General features: G+C 41.2%; 1 protein-coding gene across 8 annotated transcripts in view; it reads right to left on the reverse strand.

The window, feature by feature from the left end:
- Csgalnact1 (chondroitin sulfate N-acetylgalactosaminyltransferase 1) overlaps nucleotides 1–15371 on the reverse strand; it is a 378841-nt gene that overhangs the window by 346245 nt on the left and 17225 nt on the right. The window lies entirely within an intron of this gene.

A 15371-nucleotide genomic window follows, 5' to 3' on the forward strand; every position in this document is an offset into this window, starting at 1 on the left:
AACTCTCTGGGTCTCCTTGTCTGTACCTTGGTAAAATTGGGTATCCCTCTTGAATACTAACCTTATTCTTGGCCAGGACTCCATCTATCAATCTCTGTTTGCTTCTGTGTATTTTGACCTTGATTCCATCTTTATTCAAGTAACCACTTTAGACCAGAAATGAGTTTGGAGTTCTTGTCTGACAAGAACTTCCCATTTATCACTGGTGCAGAACTCCAAGGCACTAAACCCATGGGAATTTCTTCGTCAATGCAGCCTACCTTGCATACCAGTTAGAGATGGGTGAGTTCCAGAATGTAGAGCGATCCAAGGCATTGCCCACTGACTGTCCAAGACATGGGGTTGTTGCTGGGAGGCAGCTTGATACAAGCCTAAGATGATCCACCATAATCTCTGAATTTGCTAAGGCTTGTGGGTAGGAGAAATATTGGGTTCACAGAAAATTTGAGAAGAAAGTATAGAGATTTCCAATATATTACTTACACCAGTCAACATAGGCCCAACCTCCTCCATTACCGTCATCCCACACTAGAGTGCTGTGCTTTTGACAATTGATGAACACACTCTGACACATTTTAATCAACCGAACTGCCTACGTTATATTAAGATTTAGTCTCAGCATTGTACACGGGATGGGTGCTATGGTTTAGACTGTCACTCACAGATCTGTGAGTTAAAGGCTTTGGTCCCCAGAGAGGCATTGTTAGGAGATGATGCGTATCTGTTGGATGTGGGCCTCATGGATATTCTTTGGTTCTTGAAGTTCTTAAAGGGGTCATGAGGCCCTAGTATCTTCCTGGCTGATAGGGTAAATGGTTTTGCTCTGATTCATAAACTCCTTCCATGATATACTGTTCAGTGTTTCGTTATGAAAGAAAGATGACTAATACAGTGGGTTGTGATATCTCTCTCTCCCTCTCCATCTATCTATCTATCTATCTATCTATCTATCTATCTACCTATCTATCTATCTATCTATCTATCTATCTATCTATCTATCTATCATCTGTCTCCGTGTGTGTGTGTGTGTGTGTGTCTGTGTGTGTGTGTGTGTGTGTGTGTGTGTGTGTGTGTGTGTGTGTGTGTGTCTGTGTGTCTGTGTGTTTTACCTCATGGTTTCAGAGGTGTCAGTCCATCATGGTGGGAAAGGAATGGCCCCAGAGCAGCTCAGCTCCTGTTGGCAAGACAGTCAAGCAATGGAGTTGTCACATGGTGGTGCAACAGGAGCCAGGGATGACTGGAACCAGAGGCCAGATCATAACCTGCAAAGTCATAACCCCAGTGACTCACTTCCTCAGCTTCATCTCCTAGAGATTCTGCAGCCTCAACAGCACCCACCAGCTAGGAAGTGAGGACTCAAAGCACGAGCCTGTGTGGAACACCTCAGATTCAAGCCAGGGCACCCTAGGGAAAATTACGGAAACGTGAAGTTTCTACCAAAATAGGCGAGTTCTGCCCAAGATAACTAGACATTAGGAAGCAGGGAAGGTCTATAGATTTAAAATGCACTGTAAATGATTGAAATTTAAAGATCAGTCAACCTTTTTTTTTTCTAATAAAACATAAAATCATTAGAGCCAGGAGAAATGGTTCAGCAGTTAAGAGCACTTGCTGCTCCTACAGAGGGCCCAAATCCAGTTTCCAGAATGCTTCATGTGGATGAAGCAACTACAAGCACCTGAACCTCCAGCTCCAGAGGGATCCCATGCTGCTTCTGCCTCCCATGGCACCTGCACACACATGCACATGTTACATATGCACAAACACATACACACAGATAGACAGACAGGTAAATGTAACCATCCTTGTAATCAACACGGTCAGACCACTTCTGTAAACGTGATTAAAAACTTATTTTTTCAGGGTGGGAGGCTTTCCCTTTAGGCATGATTAGAATGCCCAGCACGGTGTTTTGATATGTTCATATATTGTGGGATGATTAAATCAAGATGGCCTTGTTTTCCTGGGTCATGAAAATAGCTCAATGCGTAAACACACTTCCTGTGCAAGGCTGGTGACCAAATCTGATCTCTCAAACCCATGTAAAAGTAGAAGAGAACTACTGCCACATGGGTGTGTGCGCATGCATATGCACCCACACAAACACATCATGAATGCAAACAATATTGTTTTATTTTAAGACAATTTTTGTTGCTGTATAATTTACCATATATCTGCCATATTTCTTATAAAAAATTTGCCACCTATTCTCTTAAGAATTTGCAAATACATTATGACACCAAATAGAAGGGAAATTGATGTGTACTTCCTTAAGACTCTAAAACTGTGTAGAGTCTCTATGTTGTAACACCTTGGCTTCGTTGTAATAAAAAGAATGGATGTTGCTTAAGAGCCCACACTTAGGTACCAGGCACTGGTTCTCAAATCTGCACGCCAGTGCTTCGCAGATTCATCACCTGGACGAGTGATTTAGCCATTCATTGCCTCAGTTTCCTCGATGGTAAAACTGAGCACCATCCATCCCACAAGGCGGCCCACAAGAATTCAAAGGTGGGTCTGTGGGAAATATTCATTATCCCTGGCAGCGGGAAGCCCTGGAATAATTTCTGGCTTATTTCAAAAGATCTCTCACTTTTTATAATCATAGTTCAGCTACTGGGAAACCATGAATACACACTCAGGTCAGCCCTAAAGTCAAGCAGTGAGTGAGATCCGAGGCTACAAACAGAGGCTTGTGCTGCTGCTGCTGCTGCTGCTGCTGCTGCTGCTGCTGCTATGGATGGAGTCATTAGAATGAAGTGTCTGACAAACTCAAAGATGTCCTCACACTTGCTGCTGGGAGCTAAAGACAGAGCTTCATCCTGTCTCAGGTTCTGTGGGTTTAGGTCTGACTTTTAATCTTATTTGCACAGGCTCATTCTAATCTAAGCACACACATACACACACACACCCCTCATTGATTTAGGAGCCACATGCTCGTTCCACAGTTCAGCCAACGATCTGTGCCTTAGTAGAATAAAGTACTATTCATTCACTTAAGGGGCACGTCACAGCTGCATAAAAAGGTGGCTTGTTAATTCATTTCTGGAGTGTTAATACTTTCTTAGAATTTTTACCAAAAGTTCTACAATGCTTGTAGGTGTGTATTTCAGCTCTATAAGAAGAAAAAAAAAAACCGACCCTTTCCTCACTCCTAGAGGACTTAACTTGCTCACCAGTAAGCATCCTGGAGATTCAAGGTGAGATGAAACGCAATGGAAGCAAACCACAGTCACCTTCAAGCAAGCAGACTGATTGCTAAAGAGCCATAAACTACAGAATATATTCCTAAAACAAAATCTCCAAAGAAAATGATAATTTTCTTTGAGCTGCTTCTCCATTGGTTTGGTTTGGTTTTAGCTGATAGACTTCCCAAAGGCAATGAATACAATGCTCTCTCATTTCCTCTCACAAGACATCCCATGGATATTTCCACAACAATATAAGCCAGTTAAATATGACTTGCTGTGTGTCCTTTGAAATCTACCACTGTGGCAGAGACAGCAGGTGACATCATGTGAAAAGCAAGGCCTTTAGCTATAATAAGCCAAGGAAGTTAGAGAACACAGAGCTCAGGGGGCTCTGGGCTCACTCTAGTCTGTAGTTATTCATTTGATTGCTTACTTCTTACATGACTGCATGAACATTTGAGGACAATGTTTTGGTTGGAATTGTTACCTTGTCCTTGTTCATTTCATTGCTGCTGAGTTCTCTTGGGGATAGAATTTAAGATTAACTTGGGGAAGCAACAAAAATCATAGGGAATGCTTCTGAGTTGAGCCGTCCAGACTCTGAAAGACCTGACTTATAAAATAGTGCACTTCTTGTCTCCTGGAGTGTTCAGGCACAGGCACCTGGGATGCTAAAGAGATTTCAAGTACCAAGGGGCTTAAGGGGTTAAAAATGCAGCTGCTCACAGAATTTGCACACCTGCATGCATCCAGTCAAGCTGCCAATAAAGAAACTGCTTACACTGGGTGACTGAATACATTCTGTTTGGTTAAACCTGTGTGTGCTAAGATCAGAATCATAATATTTAAGCAAGCATCTATTCTGGAATGGCCTTTTAAAAACATCATCTCAAAGAACAAAACAAGTAAACTGTCTAAGGTGAACTCACAGGCAGGAATAAGTAGGTCATGCGTTGAGCTGTGTGCTGTCTGTTCATGCATGCAAAGCCTGGGGTGTTCCCTAGTGAACCAAACAGTTAACCAAATCCCAGAGCTAGAACAAAGTGATCCCTAATGGTCCCTGAATGTCTTTCTAGAACCAAGTGTGCTTTAAAACTGTCCTGGTGTTTAACTACCTAGTAACGCTGATGTAATTCTCCAGTGTCTAGCCACTGAGAAATCTTGCAAACCAGACTGCAACTAGAACAGGCTGAGTTACTTCCTCAACCCTAAGCCATTGTGCACCAGGCAGATTGAAGCTAGTTTTTCTCCAGTCCTGCATTCCATGTGCCACCAGGACAGCTCATAAATGTCCAGAGAAAAGAAGCAAGGATGACTCGATGCATTGGGAATGGAGAACTAATCCTGGCAGAAATCCTACAGGATTAGATAGGTCTCCTCCAGAAGACAGTGGGGAAGGTCTCATGGGAGTGTGGTTAAGAGCCCTTAAAAAAAATAATGGGTGGCAGATTTAAGACATGACTCAGCAGTTAAAAACCCTGGCTGCTCTTCACAAGGACCTGGATTCAATTCCAAGCACACACTAGGTGGCTCACAATCATCTATAATTCCAGTTCCAGGTGATCCAATGCCCTCTTCTGGCCTCTTTCGGTATTGCATGTCTACAAAATGATGCGTATAGGAAATAAATTAAAATGCTGATCCAAGGAATAACTGAGTGGGCAGGCTGTACTGAAACCCCATTCTGGCATCTTAGTTAGGTCTAGTATTGGGGTTTTGATCAGCATGTTGTATAGACAGTACATAGAAAACAAGACTGTTTCTGGAAATACGTTATTCACCAGATGTTTTCTTGCAATCAATTCTAAGTTTTCAGAGTTAAAAGAATCAGGCAATGTAAGTGCACACCACATTCTGGATCTACTGGCTTGATTCAGTTCTCTCCTTTTTCTAAAATTAATGTGCTGAAACTGGTATGGTGTCAGGTATATTAGTGTAATGCTTAATTGTATTCCTCGAACTGTCTTTGATGGATGTTAACTAACAAGAAAAATCTGCACCCAAAAATGCTATTTTTAATTTCCTGTTATCTGCAGGAGGTGAAGAGTTCTTAACAGAATTCCTGCAACAAAATACATCCATTTAAAATCAATAAATGTCAGCTATGGTAAACTTCATTTATCAGCTGCCATAAAACACATTCCAGCCTCAGTGGCTGAATTCAGAAACCATCTCGAAGACAAGAGTACACAAACAAACTCTGACTTGCTAGTAATTGACCTTTCACTTGATATTAAGTCTTCTCCAATGACTGAAAATTTAAATAAAAATCAGCTGTGCCTTTATGAGGCATCTTCCCAGCACCCGCAAGGACTTATCTCACAATAGCTGCTCAACATTTGTGTGGGTGCACGTGAATGTGAGTGTGTGCATCCATGTGGGGGGGAGTGTGAATGTGTGTGAAAGTGTGCATGGTGTGAGTCTGTGTGCAACTGTGTGAGCATGTGTGTGAATATGTTTGTTAAAAGAATAAGCACGTAAAATAGTATTAAGGTTCATAGCTTTATAACAAACCTGGAATGAAAGATCAAAAACACACACAAACTATTTTTGGCAACTGTGATCAGGTGGCAGCATAATCTGGTGGCTTTATAAATTATGTCACAGGTTTCAGTGGCCAGTCGGCTTTGCTATGGAGTGATTCCCAGGCTAATGAAAGATGCTGTCTCAAATAGCAAGATCGTCCTCTGATCGTCACACAAACATGTATACACAAATAATGAAACAATTCCTTAATGTATCTTATAACTTTGATATGTTTGTTATTGTCAATTTGTCCATTTTAAAAGTAAAACAAGTAGCTATCACAAATACATTCGAAAAGCAGGCAGATAAAAGTGAAATGCTTATACTTCAAAACGGTTATATTACCAAGGCACCAGTCTTCTATTTTGGAGACCATGCCAACCGTGTTGAAAGGTAAAGGGCTTTTTAGGATCAATAGCTAATTGGATAAAGAACAGAAATTTGGGATAAACAACTGAATATTCAATGATCTACCTAACTCGGAGTTCTGCATTTGAAATACTTTTATGGCATATATGAGTATATGTATAGTCTAAGCCCAGAATTTTACCTAGCACCTTGGCCATTTGGCACATGCTCCTTGCAGTGTGTTTCTATTTCATGATCACATCTACAGCCCCCTACATGTCACCCATTGTCAATGTGGAATTCTATTTAAGCGTAAAAGAGTTTCCATTATTTCCTACTTCGAAACCCTGTACTTTCCATTAGAAAGAATAAATCAATTCCCTCTCTAGAATAACTACCAAATCAAATCCCATTGTCTCACATTTCAGTTTGGAGGCAGCAGCTGGGTGATGCGTGAAGCTGGGTGCCAGTATGGAGCATCACTAACCTCCTCCCACCGTCCCTAAGACAGAATTTTAATCAAAGGTAACAGTGGTGCTGCACAATGCACTGTGTGTGCTAACAGAGAAGCATCCTGTGCTAAATTACGCATGTTATTTTATGCACCTGTATACACACTGACCTTCAGCAGCAATATGAGTTGATGTGAGAACTCTACATCATGCTCCCTTCCTGTGAGCAAAGACTAAGCTATCCCTTGCATCAGCATAGCAAAGTGCATGCCCCAAATCTGAAGGACACATATAAGAGGTCTAGATGTCTCTAAAAACTACCTACAGTCAATTCCACTAGAGCACCGGGGATCCAGGGTGATCTGTCCACTCCCTGCAACTGCTCCTGGGACATTACACTCAAGCTGATGCCAGGACTTCAGAACTATAATTACCTGAACTTCAGTCTCCAATGTCCCTTCCCATTTAGCATCAACATTGCTATATTAAAAGTTTTCTACATCAAAAAGAGATCAAAAGTATGTAAAGTTGTAGGCTCTGCTTTACACAGGAGAACCACACCTTGGTAGAACTGCTAAACTATATGAAACTTGGCCTAAAGCAACCTCCATAATGATACATACTATGTTGCCATGGCAACTTCCCAACTACTCTGCAACCCAACTTAAGTGTGATTCTAGCAGCAAATAGCTGAGTCTCGGGAAATCATAGCACCTGAGCTTCAGCCATTAATAGGCAACAATCAGGAGCACCCTGAGCTATAACACCCAAGCTCTATCTGAGTGTCACCTCTCTCTAGCTATGACCACTGCTGCCCCTACTACCTCCATTACTTGGTGGAGCTCTCTGAACCTCCACCAGTCTAGGATGCTGACTGACTCTGAATACGTCTTTGCTCAGATAAACTCTGCTAAACTCAACTTGTCTACACCTTGCCTTTTAACACAGGGGAGAGTTAGGAAATGTGCCTCTACCTATGAGTGTTACTTTTGACTCAGTGTCTGAAAGGTCACAAGAATATCTGAGGAAAAATAAAGCACAGAACCTCATTGCCAGTGATATGACAAGCGAGAGAGCCAAAAGAAATCTGCACAAAATGCCTAGTTACTGAATTAAAAGAATAAGAGATATGCATATGTGTGCATACATACTCTATGTATTATAAATGCATATCTGAATTATGGTATCATTACAATTAAACAGGAAGATCGTCAAAGTCCCAAAACAATAGGAAAGCAAGAATCCAAAGAGATAAGAGAACTGGGTTTGTTATTGGGGCATGTGCCAATCCTGCAGTCCTAACATCTATTTTAGTGAGCCAGGTAGATGTGACAGGAGACAATACCTTTGTCTTACACTGGGTCTAAGGTTGTTACAGGGACCCATATATAGAATATCCACCCCCCCACACCCGCAAAGATTCAGTGTTAAGAACTAAGCTAGAAAAATATGTCCTAATGAAGAAAGTAGAATATTGCATAGCCCAACTATGACTCTGGGTGTGAAAGTGAAGAGACTTCCCCTCCATGCCTAACTAGGGTTCTTTCAAACATTGATGGGCAGATATTTGACCTAGTATGGCTCCAAATAACAAAGATTTTCCTTTGAAGGACTTTTGGAAGTTATAGTACAGATTTCTGTTGTTATAATAAAGAATCTGAGGCTGGGTGCTTATAAAGGAAAAAGATGTACCTCGTTTGAGAGGCTGAAAATTCAAGATCACATGGCTTTGTGTGCCTCTGGTAGGTACCATCTTGACTGAGCTATACTATGGCAAAGGAACAGAAAGAGAAAGGGCCAGACATAGAAGAATCCAAACACATGTATGGAGAAGGCTTGCTCTAAAACAATCCAGGCCTTAAGAGCACACTCATTCACTGAGAACAATATTTATGTTTTCTGAAGGTATGCTCCCAATGGCCTAATAACCTCCCCATAAGCCTTACCTCTCAAACCAATATCACCAACCTAAAGACAGGTTTCCAACACTGAACCTTTGGTAAGCATTCTCAGATGACACTGAAATCAAAGGAGAATGGTCGGTCCTTCTAAGAAACCATTTTAAGTTCTCTCTGAAAAGAAAATAATTTCAATATAGGCCTCAAAAGCATTTCAGGGCTAGAATGATGGCTCAGTCAGGAAAGGACTTACTTCAGAAACAATGAGGGCCTGAGGACAAATGTCAAGAACATATACAAAAGCTGAGGAGGCAGAGACAGAATTCCTTATGGTTCTGGGCAGTGAACTCTAGGCTCAGTGAAAGACACATGCATGCATATATATCATACACACAACACAATTATTTATATACTCATAAGCACATATATGCACATAAACCACATACACATAACAATCTCAAAGATAATATTTGTGTGACCAAACATTCAAATAAAATACCACAAAACACTTAAGCAGGAAAGTTGCAATGAGCAAGAAACAGAAAAATTTTGCAAAATCATATTGACAAAAGTTATAGGTATCAGAATCACAGAAAAAAATATAAACATAAATATGTTTAGCCATTTAGAGATACTTGGGTGTGACAAAAAATTATGAAAATACCTGAAAGAACAACAACAAGAAAACATTTAAAAAAAAAAAAAAGCAGTCCCAACTAGCAATTTCACATGAAAAATATTCAGTCACAGAAAAACCCCACAGGACAATTCATCATTACAAGTATAAAAACATGTGTGTGTATGTATGTGTGTGTATGTGTAGTATGTGCATGTGTGTGTGGTGTGTGTGTGTGTATGTGTATATAAGTGTGTACATGTGGTGTGTATGTGTGCATGTGCATGTGTGGTGTGTGTGTGTATGTAGTATGTGTGATGTGTATGTGAGTGGGTGTGTAGTGTGTGTAGTGTGTGTGTATGTGTGTGGTATATGTGCACTGTGTGTATGAGTGTGTTTGTGTGTACTGTGTATAGTGTGTGATTGTGTGAATGAGCATGTGCAGTATGTGTGTGGTGTGTATGTACATGTGCTGTGTGTGTAATATGTGTCTGCATATGCATGTGATATGTGAGTGTGTGATTGTAAGTATGTGTGTGTATAGTGTGTGGTGCATATGCATTTTGTGTGAGTGTGTATATGTATGTGCGCTATGGGTGTGCATGTGTCTGTGTGGTGTGTGTGTGTATGCATATGAAATGAACAACAAAAAGAAGTCTGATACTTAGAAGCAATTCAAAACCAAATAAATATGTAGTATAGAAGTTAGGTTAAGTAAATAAACAGTAATAATAAATAAAATGCAGTATAACAAAAACTTACTGAACTAACTTGACTTGTATAATTTTTTCTCTCCACTTTTAATGAGTATTTTCCACTCCATGTTCAGGAAAGAATTACATTGTAATGCAGACATTTCCCCCTACCCCCACGAGCAAACATTTTAGGACAAAATAATAATGTTTGAGATTATAAAAATAGTCCAATTAAAATTGGCTAAAGAGCATGCAACAACAATTTTTCATTTCTCTTGATTAAAATAATTATAGTGCAAAATATTTTGATTCAACTAAACATGAAGAAGAATTGAAAATTCTATATCAGGATTCAGAAACTGGAGCCTACTTGCTTTTATAAATATTAGAATGCAGCTAGGTTCAGTCATTACATATTATCTGTGAGTGACCACAGTGTCTAATGTACTCAATCCATAGCCCTTTACAGAAAAGGGTAGTGCAGAATAGTCTCACTAGAAATTATTACACTGAGTTACCAGGGATTGTGACTTTTCCTGCAATTTCAGTGTCCATACAGAACTCCCTGCATGGTTTATTGCATGTGCTCAGAGAAGAATAAAAATCACTAGAGGCTCAAAAACAAAGATTAAAAAAAAAGGAACTATCTAAAACGTAGAACTACTTTACCAAAATCTGTTACCTGGAAACTCTTATACATAACATGTCCACAGTTAGCTAGAAGCCTAAGAGATGTTCTGGATGCCGTGCTGGAGAGTCCTTTGTGGCACTATGACTAAAATACTCAAGAACAATCTTTAAAAAGAAGAAATTGTGTGGGTTTGGCTCATTGTTTCAGAAGGCACAGTTTATGGTTGCTCAGTCCCATAAGCTTAGCACAAGCTTTGGCCATGTGAGGATGTGGAAAAGAAGACTCTTAACTTCATGTGCGGAAGCAGAAAGAGATGAGGGAGAGAAGATTGGAGAACCATATGACTTCAAAGTCATCCTGGTAACCTACTCTCTGTAGCTAGGCCCCACAACCTGCCAAAAAGTGTCACAAGCCCAAGACCAAGTGTTCATAACAGGAGCCTATGCAGGATGCTCCTTGCTCAAATCATAATGTTGGATGTAGTTATGAAGAGGATTCTGAGGATCCTTCCGGTTTCCATCTGCCTTCAGAGCTGACCCTGTGCCACAAGTCTCTATATCCAAATCCCACTGGGAGAGAGCTGGTCTCCCAGGAGTGCTGACACACCTATGAGCACAGGTAGGACCACCACTTCTGCTCCAAGGGACCTGCCTGGAGCCCTCAGGACACCGGAACTAATGAACAGCCCAGGACAGGATCCTTCCAGTTTCCATTTGCACCCCGGAGCTGACCGTTTGCCACAGTTCTCCATACCCAAATTCCTCCTAGAGAGAATTGGTCTCCCAGGAGTGCTGACACACAAGTTTGCAGGAGGAACAAGCCACAGTCAGAGACAGCAAGACCAACTAACACCAGAGATAACCAGATGGTGGGAGGCAAGTGAAAGAACATAAGCAACAGAAACCAAGGCTACTTGTCATCATCAGAACCCAGTTCTCCCACCACAGCAAGCCCTAGATACCCCAACACACTGGGAAAGCAAGACTCTGATTTAAAATCATAGCTCCTGGTGATAATAGAGGACTTTAAGAAGGACATAAATAACTCCCTTAAAGAAATACAGGAGAATACAAGTAATCGGGTAGAAGCCCTTAAAGAGGAAACACAAAAATCCCATAAAGAATTACAGGAAAACACAACCAAACAGGTGAAGGAATTGAACAAAGCCATCCAGGATCTAAAACTGGAAATAGAAACAATAAAGAAATCACAAAGAGAGACAACCGTAGAGATAGAAAACCTAGAAAAGAAATCAGGAGTCATAGATGCAAGCATCACCAACAGAATACAAGAGATAGAAGAGAGAATCTCAGGTGCAGAAGATACCATAGAAAACATTGACACAGCAGTCAAAGAAATGCAAAATGCAAAAGGCTTCTAATCCAAAACATCCAGGAAATCCAGGACACAATGAGAAGACCAAACTTAAGGATAATAGGTATAGAAGAGAGTGACGATTCCCAATTTAAAGGGCCAGTATATACCTCCAACAAAATTATAGAAGAAAACTTCCCTAAACTAAAGAAAGAGATGCCCATAAACATACAAGAAGCCTACAGAACTCCAAATAGACTGGACTAGAAAAGAAATTCCTCTCATCACATAAAAATCAAAACATGAAATGCACAAAACAAAGAAAGAATATTGAAAGCAGTAAGAGGAAAATGTCAAGTAACATATAAAGGCAGACCTGTCAGAATTATACCACACTTCTCACCAGAGACTATAAAAATCAGAAGATCCTGGGCAGATGTCATACAGACCCTAAGAGAACAAAAATGCCAGCCCAGGCTACCATACCCAGCAAAACTCTCAATTACCATAGATGGAGAAACCAAGATATTCCATGACAAAACCAAATTTACATGATACCTCTCCACAAATCCAGACCTACAAAGATAATAGATGGAAAGCTCCAACACAAAGAGGGAAACTGCACCCTAGAAAAAGCAAGAAAGTATCTTCTTTCAACAAACCCAAAAGAAGATAGCCACACAAACAGAATTTCACAAGAACAAAAGTAACAAGAAGCAACAATCACTATTCCTTAATATCTCTTAACATGAATGGACTCAATTCCCCAATAAAAAGACATAGACTAACAGACTGGATACGTAAACGGGACCTAGCATTTTGCTGCATACAGGAAACGCATCTCAGTGATGTTCATAGCAGCCATATTTATAATAGCCAGAAGCTGGAAACAAACCATATGTCTCTCAAAAGAGGAATGGATACAGAAAATATGGTACATTTACACAATGGAATACTACTCAGCTATTTAAAATAATGACTTCATGAAATTTGCAGACAAATGGATGGATCTAGAAAATACCCTGAGTAAAGTAACTCAGTCACAAAAACACACATGGTATGTACTCACTGATATGTGGATATTAGGCAAAGAGCATGGAATACCCACAATATAACTCATGGACCACATGAAGCCCAAGAAGAAGAAAGACCAAAGAGTGGATGCTTCAGTCATACTTAGAAGGGGGAACAAAATAATCAAGGGAAGTAAAGGGTGGGAAGGATTTGGGAGGAAGAGAAGAGGGGGAGGGGAAAAGGGGGGCAGAATCAGGTATGGGAGGAGATGACGGAGATGTACTGAGTGTCAGGAAATTGAACAGGGTTGTGTAGCAATGGAAGATGGGAAACTGGGGGTAACAACCAGAAAGTCCCAGATGCCAGGAAAGCAAGAGCCTCCCAGAACCCCACAGGGATGACATTAGCTGAAATACCCAACAAAGGGGAGGGAGAACCTGTTGAGACCATATCCAGAGGTTAGGCATGGCCCCCCAGTTGAGGGATAGGGCCAGCCACCCACCTCCAAAATTTTAACCCAGAATTGCTCCTGTCTAAAGGAAATACAGGAACAAAGAGTGGAGTAGAGACTGAAGGAAAGGCCATCCAGAGACTGCTCTACCTGGAGATTCATCCCATATACAGCCACCAAACCCACGCACTATTGCTGATGCCAAGAAGTGCTTGCTGACAGGAGCCTGATACATCTGTCTCCTGAGAGGCTCTGCCAGATCCTGACCAATACAGATGCAGATTCTCGCAGCCATCCATTGGACTGAGCACAGGGACCCCAATGGAGGAGTTAAGAGAAGGACTAAAGGAGCTGAAGGGGTCTTGTCTGGCATCAGTGGGAGGAGAAGCCCGTGGTCCTGTGAAGACATGATGCCCCAGTGTAGAGGAATGCTAGAGCAGTGGGGCAGGGGTGGGTAGGTGGGTGGGGGCACCCTCATTGAAGCTGTGTAATGAGTGATAGGATAGGGAGTTTGCCAAGGGGAAGACTGAAAGGGGGATAACATTGGAAATGTAAATAAATCAAACATCTAATTTTTTAAAAAAAAGAAAAGGATTGTAAAATAGGAAATAGTACTAAGGAAATTATTCAAGGGTTTTTATGCTTAAACCTTTCCCTAGCTCCTTAGCTCTCTTCTATTCTCAGGCGCCTCTCTCTCTCTCTCTCTCTCTCTCTCTCTCTCTCTCTCTCTCTCTCTCTCTCTCTCTCTCTCTCTCTCTCCCTTCCTCAACAGGATCTCACTGTGTAGCTCTGGCTGTCCTAGAACTCACTCTGATCAAGCTGACCTCTCACAGAGTCGCCCTGCTTCAGCTAGGATTAAAGGTGAGCACCACCACACACAGCAACTTGCCCTTTCTTAACAAACTTTTTTTTTTTTTTTTTGGTTTTTCAAGACAGGGTTTCTCTGTGTAGCCCTGGCTGTCCTGAAACTCACTCTGTAGACCAGGCTGGCCTCGAACTCAGAAATTCACCTGCCTCTGCCTCCCAAGTGCTGGGATTAAAGGCATGTGCCACCACCACCCGGCTTAACAAACTTTTTCTATTTCTATTTTAAAAAGAAAAGATTCTGAAAATATCCCAGAGGGGTGGAAATGTAGAAACATTTCTACAGAATAAAGAGAAAAAAAACCCTATCGTGTTTCTTGCTTGATTTCCAGAAGGGAGCTAGCACTGTTAGAAGAGGTAATAATTGAGAATTCTCCAGTGGTGACAAGAAGCAATTTACAGAATTATAAGAAAAGCAACAAAATCCCAAAAAAGATCCACACAAGGAAGTCTCCCTTACCATCAAAAGCATTCAAAACGGGGGTGGGGGTGGGGGAGTGGGGGGGGAGAGGTGGTTGGGAAAAAAAGACATTAAAAGCATGAAGAGAAAGGGGTGTGTTTCTACAAGTAAAATGGTTTACAACTGACTACTGAAACGCCAGTGAACACAATGTCTGAAGCTTGAGAGTCAGTAACCTCCAGGCTAGAAGTAGTGAAGCTATCTTTCAGAAATAGGAATAGAATACCATCACTGAACAAACAACAGCAAGAGAGTGTATTAGTTACGTTTCTCACCACTCTAACACTTATGGAGGTAAATTAGAGGAGGACTTTAAGGGAGGCCCATGGAGGGAAGGCATACAGAACTTGCTAGCTCCAGGGATGTAGGAGATACCACTGACCTTTCTCATGGACTGGTGAGTCAAGAAGCTGAGAGCATGGGGTCAGAAACAGGTCATAAAGCTCACCACTAATAACCCACTTTCTGCCAACCAGGCCGTGCATCATAAAACACCAGGGATCCAAATCACAAGCCTGTGAGGGACAGGGACAGTTCGCATTCAAACTCAGGACATTTCCTGCTAGAAGACTCTTAAAATAAGACCCTCTAGACAATGCATCAGAAGTATATACATCCCAGAATGTCTGAAATGCAAGAACAGTAAGTGAGAACACACATGCACACAAATACACACATGCTTGTAGCAAATACATGTGAATGCTCACTATAAAACACAACACCACCTAATTTGTCAATTTTGTAAAATGATAAACAACCAGGGATCATGTTTTTGCTTTAAATATTCCATATTGTTTTTTAGGAAGAGGCACCAAGATGAGGTCAAATGTGCTGGCTCACACTTGTAATCCCAGCACTTAGGAGGTAGAGACAGTGGGACTACTGCTAGTTCGAGCCTCGCCCTGTCAACA

Source organism: Mus musculus, chromosome 8 (assembly GCF_000001635.26).
Source record: "Mus musculus strain C57BL/6J chromosome 8, GRCm38.p6 C57BL/6J".
Taxonomy (NCBI): domain Eukaryota; kingdom Metazoa; phylum Chordata; class Mammalia; order Rodentia; family Muridae; genus Mus; species Mus musculus.